The following is a 13188-nucleotide window of genomic DNA, read 5'->3' on the forward strand; positions in this document are numbered from 1 at the left end:
AGTTCATTTTGTCCTGACCATTCCCAGTTCAGGCAGCTGAAAGCCAGATAAGACTACAGATAGGAGAGCAGAAAACATGTGGTTATTATGGAACGGTGGAACTGATGTGGGCTTTCAAGTGTAAAATCCATTTGCTTGATTGCTTTAGCATGCTCTTCTTTCCTGTAAGTGAGATAATAGGTAGGCAATATTCCATTAGGGAGTTAAGCAATTGGTGAATCTTTCTTCTTGTGCATATTGGCTACTCCGGCATGGAAAAGGAGTGGAATTCAGCACATACCAAGACTAGGCCTTTTCCTATTATCCTGGTCATCCACCATGAAAAGAAGAATTTAGGGAAAGATTGAAGGAATTAGATTGGTTGCCCAATGGCATGTGGACAATACCTAGCAGCTTTACAGAAGCTTATGTCTAATTCAATAATTACCTGGTCTTTGTTGCTAAGGCTAGTTGGGAAGAGGGAAATGACAAACACTCCCAAAGCCTCCACACACAACCACCAGCGGCTATTAATCTGGCTTCAAAAGAAAATAAACAAGGATTGTCCTTTCCTGGGAACGATTGTGCTAAAGCATCCCACTTGCACTTGTTGCAGGCTTTTTTGGCCTAACATAGCGTGCCTGTCACTGTCAAGATGTGGGGACTGATGTTGCAGACTTCCAGGGTGCCACTGAAGCACTGGATTCATGGATTCATCTAACATGGACAGATCAAGAAAGCTTTTGGTTTGCCTAGGAATAAGAGATCACTGAAGGTGATGAGAAGAAAAAGAGGAGAACCCAGGTCACTATATGCCAGGAACAGGTAATTCCCTAGTTATTGGACATTTATTTAATCATTTAAATTGGTGGTAAATAGCCGAATACATTCACCAACTAGCATTAAGTGAGGAGAGTGTGTGATCTACTTTATATTGTCTAACAATTACGTTCATGCCTTCTCCCATACTGCCCCTTGCACGTGAAGGAACTCCCTGTAAACATCCACAAAGCCACCCCATTGTCCTCCTTCAAATCCCCCCTTAAAACACTTCTTTGCCATGATGCCTTCAAAACAAGTCTTGACAGCGTTAGGCAGCTAGCGTGCCGAGATAACTGCCTATCATGCTGACCAATATGGTTTCATCCTTTCCTTGTATTCCCCTGTCTGTCCCCCACTGGTGTCTCATCTTACACTTGGATTGTAAGTTCTTTGGGGCAGAGACCATCATTTTTGGTCAATGGGGTCCTGGTTCATGACTAGGCTCCCTGGTGCTGCAGCAATACAGATAAATAAATAAAGCATTGTGCAACTTACTTCTTTACACAGACTGATTTGTTATACGCCTGGCACAAATAGAAATGTTCAAACAAAATCAATAGCCAGACAACATGGCCACAGAGTCAACAGCTCCCCACACTACACATCACTACATCCCTTGTCGGGGAACAGAATCCCCAGCCATTGACAATAAACCATCTACTAGCCTAAAAGATCAGCAAATTTAGGCCCTGGTAACTCACAAGGAGAAAAAATTCCGAGCCAAGGGCATCATCCTGTACCAAGCGTGTCTTGCTATCTGATCTTGGAGTGCAGTGCTGAGGCAGACAGCTCTGCTGTGGTTAATTTCCACATTCTCACCTTTACTGGATGTAAAGGAATATCCTAAGGGTAGGGTTACACTGCAAATAAAATCCTCCGGCCCTGAGTCTCACTGCCCGGGTCAATAGGCTTGGCTACACTTACAAATTTGCAGCGCTACACTTTGCAGGCTACACTTACAAATTGGGAAGATGGGGCTAAAAGTAGCAGTGTAGTGGTATTGGCTTGGGCTGGAACCTGGGCTCTGAAATCCCGCAAGCGGGTAGTGTCTCAGAGCCTAGGCTCCAGCCCGAGCCACTACGTCTCCTCTGCTACTTTTAGTCCTGCAGCCATGCCCCCCATGAGCCCAAGTCAGTTGATCCAGTCTCTGGGACTCAGCCCTGCAGATCTTCTATTGCAGTGTAGACATGCCCTAAGAGTGCAGAAGGAGACAGGGCTATACTGAGTGTATTCTCATGCTTTCTGAAGCCAAGGGCATGACATTTCTTGTGAATTTCTGAAAAAGGCTATACACCAAAATCCAGAGACTGAAAGACTTAACAGACCCCTCAGGGACCCTGATAGCACAAAAGTTAAGCTTTATTTTGAAATATATCATGTGCCGATTGCCTAATGGAATAGACAGTCCAGGAGTAAGAACATCTTATATACATAAAATGAGCAGCGACTGCCAGCAGAAAATTGAAACCACAAACAGCTGTTAGTGTATGGTATTGATTCAGCTTCTCAAGGAAAGTGCAATTATTTTTTCCTCAGCCATTTCATATAATTTAAAAGCAAAAGTCTACTACTTATGTGATATATGAGTTACTTTAGGGTACATGATCATTTCTCAGCCATCCCATTGGCCCATCCAAAGGTGTAATATTTACGTGTGTCCATATCATAATGTGCTACAAGGTGATGGTGTTCATGTGACAAACTGAAGAGCCACATGATAGGTTATATTTATCATGCACCAACGTACTTGCTTTCTGCTCACTAGTCCAGTTCTCTACTGCTTCAAATAGCCATTATCTTTTCAAACACCCTGCCAGACTAATGTTTCATTCTTTCAGCCCAAATTGTGGTAATTTCCCCTGAGTTATATTGATCTGAGGTGCAGGATGGGCTAATAATCGGATTCACAGGGTAGCTTGTATTACTAGATATGAAGGTCATGAAATCTAGCAGACAGCTACAGCTGTGCAAAATTCTTAACTGGAAGAGGTAAGGCATATTTTTGCCTCTAGCCAGATGTTGACTACACAGGGGAATCATGACCTGCCAATGCTGCTTAGATAACAGCCTTTACTAGTTTCTATTATCTGCAGGTGGATTAATGTTGTTAACCAAAAAAACCCACCATTATGATTTGAAAGTGGCTGATGGTTTCAAGCAAGTACTGTCCTGTACAGCCCCAAAAGGATTATTTCACAATGGCTAAAGGGTTAATGAGACAATGTTTCTTTACAGTGATGTCATGAAATGGTTTATTGATTTTATTTAACTGCAAATCAGCTCACTAAATTAGCAGCATGCAGACTAGAAATGATTGTAAGTGATCAATCAGTACAAAATGAGGTTAAGATTATTAGGAGGAGACTGGAAGGGCAGATAAATAGATCAATAGACAGAAATAAAGATAGACTGATCCGAAATTGAGACTTAGCCAAGAAAAGTAGGTCAACCTTCTCTCTTCTTCTTAATTACATACCCACTGGCTTTGCTCTGTTGGGGCTAGAAATTTGGAAGCCTATTTCTGCACAGTGTAATATCCCCCCCCTCCCCCCGATCTAGCTGATCATGTCAAATCTTAACACAGAACAACTAGTGAAAACTAGGCACACTAAGATTTTGACCCATCAAATTACATAATCAAAGTCAGTGCTTGGTGGTACCTTTTAATAACTCCCCCAACACTGAAATAGAGAGCTCATCTATATTAGAAAAGTTGTACTAGTTTACTATATTTACAATAGACCACAAAGTTGGTGCAGACCCTGAATGCAGATGCAATTAAACAGGTTTAACCCTCATTTGCGCTAGACTGATTTAAGTGAGGGCTAGCCCAATTTAAGCAAGTCTACATTAGGGGAATGCACTGGTTAAAGTAAGTCTACTGTAAATTGATTTAGTGAAGCTTTTCTAATGTAGATTAGCCCCAAATTAAAAACAAATCAAAATGCCACTTTTACTTTCCCCACCCCATTTTCGGGTTTATTACCTTTAGCTTGTCACAACATTGAATGGAGTATTGCATAATCAATAGCGAAAATCCTTCCTTTATTAGGAAGGCTTGAGCTTGTCTTGGCTACATTCAGAGAAGCTATTTTACAGGTTCATTGCTTTAGCCAGGAATAGATTTGATTCATTTCAGAATGACACTAATAATCACCAGGTAGCATAGATTTCTCTGTGAACTAGGGCAAGTCATTTCACCTCAGTCTTTCAGTTGTCCCATTGGTAAATGGGGATGTTGATACTTAGCCTCTTTTGAGACAGCACTTTTCATCTGCGAATCTAACAGCTAGGTGTCAGGATTATTTCATTTCCTATTCATCCTACTGAAATTTTACCCTGGAGTGCTGGCTGCTAAAATATTAGCAGTCATGTCATAAGTACATCAGCCTATTTAATTTAGTGAAAGCTCTCCATTTTACCCCTTACTGCCAAAATTAAAGCCTGCCTCATGCATCCTGATGATGCTGAATCCAGGAGGATACTACTCACCCTTGTGGAGTAAAGACCATCTGACTCACACATTTCATGTTCAGTGAATACCAAAACTCTTCTGTATAACACTGGGTGTAACATTTGCCTCAGATGTCCAGAATACAAGATAACGGTGTTACTCCCCTGCTCCAGCAAGGGGTGGGTGGGTGTATCAGTTCCCTGATACTCACAGTCAGCCACCCAAACAATCTGCTCCAAAGCTCTGCCAGTCTTTACTTTGCAGGTAACACTTGGTGCCCCACAGCTCCTGAGTCCCCCCCAGAACCCATCACTAGACACTCTCAGAAATTACCAGATTCTCTCTCTCCAAATACAGAGTGTACACAGCAGCTTGTCTGATTCAAATAAGAATTCACACTTTGCTTAATATTACAAATAATATTGCTTAATATTATAAGTATGTTTTTATATGGGGGTGGGGGCTCTCCCTTTTTGGCATCTCTATCACCCTCTTTGAACTCCCCAGGAATGCCATTGTTTACTGTCTCATGCTCACTCGGATTGGAAACAGGAAAAGCCCAGCAAGTCTTAACATAAGGACTTTCTCCCCTTGACGCTAATACATAACTCACATCTGCATTCATGGGTGTTTTATGCAGAGGTGTTGAGGGGAAGGACACCCTCAGGGAGTTCGAAGAGGCTCCAAAACTCGGTGTTCAAAGTTCTCCTTTCCTTACATAAGAGACTGAAAAGGAAAACAAAAACTGGATGGAGTTCAGGATGCACAACCCACTTCACTTAGACAAGTCCCCGGGCTCCCGTTTACTGAGTGTTGTCCAATTCTATCTTCTCTGAAAAATACACCGCTCCATAAAATACGTCATATTTTCAATACCAAAGTGAAATGAGAAATCTGACTGACAAAGGACACTTCTAAGCAAAGACTCAAAGTCATAATGTTTCTATACATTTTTATTAGTGTCTGAATATTTCACTGCTCCCCGCAAGATATAGCATTTTAAACCGCAGAAAGAGATATCCCTGAAAGTAGCTTTACTGTAAAGCACTGCAATTATATTATACAAAGAGTAGAAAGTACGTGACACAGAAGAGAGATTTTTTTCTTGGTTTTGAGCCAAAGCTGTTTCGGGGGAGGGGAGGAGGGGAAGGAAAATAAATGTGGAAGTTCGCCTAAAACTAAAAAGTCATTTAAAAAAAATCAAATCAATTTTTATGCTGCATGAATTAAAATAGTATTATCAATGCCACTGGGTGGCTGAGCCTGTCTCTCGTTTGAAGGGAGAGTTATCTTACTAGTAGCAGAAATACACATGTACTGACTATTTTTCTAATAGATATTTACCTCAGTCATTCAGGGTTTGACTGCAGCTTTTTCCCAAGCCTTGTGTTCAGGATAGGCTGTAGCTGGGCCGTCCCAAGAGTATGAACAGAAAAGGACTGCACCCCCGAGAGGCACAACTGCCTACTGTCCCTTGCTTTGGTGGAGGATGGTAAGAATTTGCTGCTGGCTTCTTACTCTCCATTAAATCCCTGTCTGAGTGTGCTGTCAAAGTCGTAGTCTCGTCCTAAGTATCAGAGCGGTTTCAGTCACAAACAAGTTGACTGATGTCATTGTGGGGAAACAGGAACACAAACTTAAAAGTTCCCGGGCACAAATGGCAAAGACTGACAGACTCACTTGGGAAAGGAGGAGAAAGTACTACAATTAATATATTGTTTTGGGGTTTGATTAGGCTACCTGGCTCAGCAAGTGACACATAGGAAATCCAGATGAGAGACAGTGTGCTTTAATGGATAGGGGACAGGACAGGCAGTTAGGAAACTTGGATACTTTTCCTGATTCTGCCACTGAGAGAAGCAATTCTTTTCAGTCCTCTCTACCTGTGTTTACTCTCCCTTTTGTTTGTGTATTTAGACTGTATTTATGACAGGGAAGCACAGTGAGGACCTGTGTTCAGTTAAGGCATCCAGGTATCTACTGTAATACCTGGAATCCCCTTGAAGTTTAGAGAGCATGGCTCCTTTAAACCCCGGTCCTGAGGCAGAGGACGTGCTGATGGGTCCAGGGGTGTGGAGCGAGGGAGAGGAACAAGATGTGTGTGTCTGAGCTCCAGACAAGAGGGCCACAGCGAGCAGGCCCTCACATAGCAAAGCAGCAGAGAACCAGCCCGAAGCCTGGGAGGGACACAGCGGCTGACCGGGGTCACGACAGGACAGGAGCCAGGAGGAATCCCCTGAGAAGGACAAACTGGAGCTGGCTCAGTATCTCTGCTACCCAGAGCTGTATGGGGCCATGAAAACCAGGGCTTGTGACCTTGCATTGGGAATAAGAGGGGAGGCTGTAGCTAGCTAATGGGGGAGGTTGTCGCTCTGTGTGGGTTTGCAGAGAGTGGCAGAAGAGGGCACTGGAGGGGTTTGTTGGGGAAAGTTTATAGGTGCCAAAGACGACCAGGAACACCCAAGACTCACTGCTGGACTGGAACTCTACCCAAGATTCATAAACTCAGAGTGTAGATGCATTGCTCAGTGTCTGCCCTAAAGATTGTGGTCCCACTGAACCTGTGGGGCCTGGTGTTGGATGTAACTCTGTTTTACCACTCCCTGTATTTTCCTGCCTGTTGTTGTTCTCCATTCATCCCTCTATAAATAAATATTTCCCTTTCCTATACTCATGGTGCTATTCCGGTGCGTGTGTTTACTCCAAAGGGTGTGGGGGTGCCCCTGGGATGGAAGGGGGTTTCCCTGCTGCATTCCTGTGCAGGCCTTTTCTCAGCTGGAGCTGCCTGCAAAGCAGTCTCCATCTTGGCCATGAAGGCGCTATAGTTACATGCCAATGACAGAATTGGGCGTTATTTGGTTTTGTGAAAGTAGAGGAACAGAATGAAGTGCCTTGTACTGGATACATTGTTGGAAAGGATGTACATTGTGCCAACAGCTGTTGGATACAGGGAAATAACAACGGTTATAATAGCAGGGGGGTGACATCAGCAGGAAGGATTACATAGTCAGATCTCTATGGACAGACTTGGACATGGACTTGTCAGTTCACCTGACTGTATTAAGAACATGTAACACAACATGAAATTATTGATTCACTATCTCCATCTTCCAAAATAAATCGAAGCTATACAAGCTGAGATTTTGAAAATGACGACACACTGTACTGAAGAAAAATTGTGTTCACCAATGTGAACAATGCGCAATGATTTTGAGGTAGGGACCCAATCCCTGAGGTACATCTCTAGAGCAGTCTGGTTGGAAATGAGTACGCACAGCACCTCACAGGATTGGGCCTCACGAAAGTACATTGATTGCCTGTCTATGGGCACTAGGGCTGTGATTGGTAATAATTTCATCATACTGTGTAAAAAACCCAAACCTCATGTTGGGCTGATCCTACTAACGTCTGAGAAAGAACTTTACGATAACTACTAGGAGGCCAGTCCAAAGCTCAGTGACACCCCTGGAAAGACTCCAATTGACTTCAGAGGGAAATCAGATCCTATTTATCATGTGGTTGCTTGTCACGATATACAATCTAAATTGCATTTGGGTTCATTTCTAAAGTGAGAAACTTTAAATCTATTTAGTAAGAGACTAGAAATAGTACACATATATGTTAAAAAAAGTGCATATGTCCAAAATTTTCAAAAAAGCTGTTCCCCAAAGGTAGGCTCCTAAATCCATATTTAGGCACGGCTAGTATGTGGAAAATCTTGGTAATGAATATTAATCTAAAATGTGATTTCTATGTTGGTTGTCTGAAATGCTGTGTTAGACTGTCGGAAAGGAGAAGACAGTTTTAACACTTTCCCTGCAGATAGATACAGTCAGAAAAGACCAGTGGAAGCAAGTCATTGATGCTGAATGGGTCTAAATGCTGAACAATGCTCCTAGATGGCCTGACTAGACAAACCAGGTGAGGCAGGAGGAAGACCCTGTAATAAAGACCATTGAGCAATATTGTAATGGTTCTAGGCATACAGAAGGTAAGGTAGTGGCTTCAAGAAAAAGCAGATTCTTTGAAAAATCAGGGAACAGACTGGGGGCACAGTCTTTGACTAACAAACTGATCAAGCTGGTTCTGAAGAGCTCCTTGGCTTCCTAAAAGAAAGTTACAACTGTAACTTACTAGGAAAGCCTACCTAGCTTAGCTTGTAGTGAAGAAAGACATTAGATGAGACTAAATGTGTGTAGGCTGTTGTTCTAAAAATCTCTTTTTCCCTAATGCTTTGCTAAATAATTTTTTTTTATTTTAAGAAGGTTGTTGGTCACTGCATGACTGGTCCTGCGTTCCTGAAGGGAAGAAACACAGAGCCCAGTAGGACCTTCAGGGTATACATAGGATAACGTAGCCACACTCTGTACTGTGAGTGGATGAATCATGAGGTACCACCCTTAGACAGCAAAGGGGTCAGAGGCTCAAGACCTTTTGATAAGGTCATTTTCATAATTCCAAAATTAAATCTCAGAAATTTTGTTTTGCAGGGAAACTTTGAAATGTCAACTTTTCATTCCAATTTGGGACTAAAGAAAAAAAAATCAGAAATGTTAGACATTCCCACGCAATGGAATTTCTGAGTTGCAACAAGCTCCAGTACACATACATCATGCCACCCTTCCCCAGAGTTTACAATCCAAATAGGGAAGACAGACAAATGAATTATTATCATCCCTAATATACATGGGGATCTGAGTCACAAAAGGATGAAGTGATTTCTGAAGGTCACAAAGGAGTCTCCGGCAGAATCAAAGAATATCTCCTGGCTCCCAGCTCAGTGCCTTAGCCGTAAGGCCATCGTCTCTCTCACGCGCGTGCATGTGCTCTCTCTCTCTCTCTCTCTCTCACACACACACACCACCACTTTTGAAAAATCTTAATCAATATTAGCATAAGTAGCAAAACCCTAGAAAACAATTCTCAGCATTCAGTCATGTTAGTCTCTCTCAGAAAGAAAAGAAAAGAAAAAAGTTTAAACACAAAACACAGAAATATGCCAGGAGAAGCAACTAACTGTCTACATGTTTGTTTCTCAAAGATAAGCGGGCGGAAAATTGCGAAATGGAACCCAAAGTGTATTTGATTCCTTACATAAGGTAAGTGAGACAATATGATGAAGTTATATTGTCATTTTTAGGTGACTACTTGCGCATAAATAAAGGATCCATACATATGATGATCATCATCGTTCTGCTGATGGATTACAGAGCCAACAAGGACTTCTTAGGGCTTAAAGACGTGTTCAAAACACTCTCTTCTAGCTGTGAATAGATATGGGCAGAATTTTCAGTGCAAGGCAGGTATGTCCTTTCTGAGTTTGCTTTGTACTTCTCTCAGCATTCAACCTCTTGTCTAGGTGATTTGCAGTCTGCTCACCCACTTGGCTGAAACATGAGAGAATTCTAAATATGGGCTAAGACGAACGGTGGCTGCAAGGATATTTTCCAACAGTGAGCAATTTCTTTCCATGTGGCCTAAAGGGTACAAAGTCCTAAAAGAAAAAAAGATCTTAAAATAGCAGAACTAAAAGGTCACAATACTTAACAGGCATATTATGTTCCTCAATATGTTTGGAAGTTTTTATGTGTTTAATTTACTGTACTATTTAAAGGGTTTTTTCCCAAGTGTCCCCCCAGGAAACAGTTTATCACTTCAAACTTTCCCTGACCATAAAAAAAGTTACAAGAGACACTAATATCATGGCTAAACTTGCCATTAAAAGAGCGATATTAATGGAGTGATTAATTCCTAAATGAATGACAGATAAACGTCCTATCTGCCTCAAGCTGGGCTATTCTAGGAAGATGGAACAGTTGTAATGGCAATTGAAAAACAAATATATAGAAATGTTCAAGAGAAAAAAAAATTACTACCTTCAACCAAAAAGGCTCTTTGAATCTAACAGATGTCGTTTTACATGGCACGTGATGATGAAACAAGAGTTACTCAAAGTTTGCCAAAGCAGTAAACACGGGTGAAGCAAGCAAAAAGCAAAGGCATTTGAAATGCAGCAGGGTTGCTGTCCTTCCCTGGGCAATGTCCTAAATAAACGGTAACACTTGGCACTTACAGAGCACCTTTAACTGAAGTTTGAGCACAAGGTGCTTTACAAAAGCTAAGGGAAGCATAATTCTTCCCATGTTACACTTGAAGAGAAAGTGAGGCACAGAGGCACATGTGGTGAGTGACTCACTTCAGTCACATCATGAGCCAATGGGAGAGCCAGGACCAGCAGTCTAGTCTCTGGAGTCACAGTTCTCACCACTAGACACCATTCTCCTTGACAGTTGGTATCTTCCTCTCCTGGTGATCCAGGGCCCACTCCAAAACCCACTGAAGTCAACATGAATCTCTCCATTGATTTCAATGGGCTTTATAGCAGCCACCTTCAGTTCCTTCTGCTCTGTTTTCTTTCCTTGCAACCTAACCTGAATTTCTCCACCATACTCTTCACTTCAAATCCTAGTTGTTAGCTGTATTCCCCCTCCTCTATTTAGTTTGCACTCCTCAACACTGACATTCCAGTTTTGAACGATCAGCCCACCCCAGTCTCTGCTGATCACAATCTCCACCTCTTTAATAGAAGGCCCAGTTTTTCTTGTTTCCCAAGTGTGTACTCTGCACTATTGCTTACTTGGGGCCGTGCCCTAAAGACACAGGCTGGAATTTTCAAAGGGGCCTAAGGATGTTAGTTAGGAGTCCAAATCCCATTGAATTTCAGAGGTGTGTTGGAAACTATTTCAAAATTAGGAGCCATCACTTTAATTTGTAAGGAGTTTCCTTGTCCAGCTTGCTGGCAGGGGGCACTGTAGGGAAGGATGTGATCAGAGTCAGTGTATAAAGAGCCATCCCACAGGAAGGTGGGGTGATTTGTGCTTCTGTTTTAGGGAGAAGTCTTCTTTGTCTCCCTCTGTTTTGGATTCTTGTTCAGAATTCTAAGAAATAAAATAATGTTGTGATGTGTTGCAAAATTACTGCAAGGGAGTATGTTCTGTTTTTATCAAACTTCTGTAATCATGTCACGAACATAAGAGGAGCCTTTGAAAAATCTCAGTCACAATGTGATCCATTACTGTTAATGGATACAATGTTTGAGAGGAGAAGATATTACTAAGGTCTGCCTTTTATGTACCAAAAATTGAGTAAATAGACAGTGCTTAACAACTACAAAGGCTATTCTCTGTCTGTTCCAAGTAGAACATTCCTATAATACAAGATAATTGGATAAACCCCAACAACTAAACATACTTTGCTGTTTCTTCTCTCCTCAAGTTTGGGCTATGGCTTTCTGAGATTTCCTACTGACATCATTCCAAGGGCATGATAAAGGAGAACCATTTTTTGAGAATGGCACCAGAACTGATTCAGAAAGTAAATAAAGTATTCTAGTGCACGGCTGAAAGGAAACAGTTATTAGTAAGTGGAGATGAAATGAGAACAATGGTTTGATTGAGCCGTCTGTGTGGAAAAGGCCACATAACAAGGCTTTCATCAATACCACAATAAGTGTTTTATTTTTCTCAGCTATTGCCGTCTGTGGTCTTGTTGCACATTTCGCTAACATCCATCTCTGCAAAACTGTAGTTCCTACAGGTGCACACTGTAAGCAAACAAAATGAAGATCCAAACTTCCCTCTGGCACATTGTTGCAGAGACTTCAGTGGGGAAATCTGTTCCATTTAAAAGAAAAGCATTTTCTGTGTGCTGGCCAGAAAAGCCCCTGCCTGCCTCTTGGCAAAGTAGTAAGAGAGACATCTCAATAGCCCAATGTTACGCTTTAAGAAATCTTTTGAGAACTTAGTCTCTGTGTTTACTACTTTCACTATCAATGGTTACAGCAACTTCGTTTTTTGTTCAGAAGCTTGAATCTCGGAACAGAGCAGAGGAACAGGGAGGAATCTGGTCTGTCAAATTAAGAGCTTTCTGCCTTTTGCAAAAAATATAAAACACAAACCCCCATTTCCCTATCAAGAGCTGTGTTTGGGAACTAATGCCACAGATCTCAGATCTGAATTGGTCTTTCATTGTGATAGAGATGTATTGAATCAGGCCCTCTCCAGGGTAAAAGACTGTGATCGACAATTGCCCCCAAAGCACTTTTCACCAATTGCAACACTTGGAGTTCATGTGTATGGCCTTATATGGTGGTGTAAGGTACATCACATTTATATGAATGTACATCAACATGCACTATACAAAATGCCAGAGAGCCATACAGTGTTACAGATTGTCAAAGGTTGTGCCGGAAGGTGGCCCCCCCGTGGAGAAGGCAGGTGTCTCACTTTCCTGGTATAGTACAGTGTTCCCAGGTATAAGCCCTCCAGCTGTACCTCTTAGAAAGTCCACCTCCTTCTAGAAGGGGGGAAGGGCTATCAAACAGTCCCTCAAGGTGCCAGGCTGCCTCCCTCATGGAAAAGAGGAGAAGTAGTTTTCAGATGCCACAGAAAATTTAAGCTCCAGTCTGCCTGCATGACTAAAGGCCAAGAAGCTTTCCCTGGGGATTTCAACAAAAGATACAAACACATCAATCTTCTTTCCCACAGGACTTGGGGGGGGAGGGGGGGCTCTCAATATGGCCACCAGAAAGCAGTCAATTACCCCAGTCTGGGAGCTCTCAAGCTCTAAGTCTGCTTGTCTCCGAGCATCACCACAGAGCTGAGTTCCTGCCTTCCTGAGGGCCTGCCCCCAGGCTTCGCAAGCCACACAGGTGAGGTGGATTGGGGCTGATTGGGATGACAGGAGTTCTTTAACCCCCTTCTTGATTGGTGGGTGGGAACGGTTATCTGTCCCACTACACAGATACAATAATGCCAAGGGTAGATGCTTGCGTAATTTGTCCTCACCCACATGGGAGAAATACCCAATATGCGCAGGCAAAATTGTATTTGCACATGGTCATTTAGGCATCTAGCCTGCCACATGTGCACACA

The sequence above is a fragment of the Mauremys reevesii genome, linkage group 9, assembly GCF_016161935.1.
Source record: "Mauremys reevesii isolate NIE-2019 linkage group 9, ASM1616193v1, whole genome shotgun sequence".
In the NCBI taxonomy this organism is placed as follows: Eukaryota; Metazoa; Chordata; order Testudines; family Geoemydidae; genus Mauremys; species Mauremys reevesii.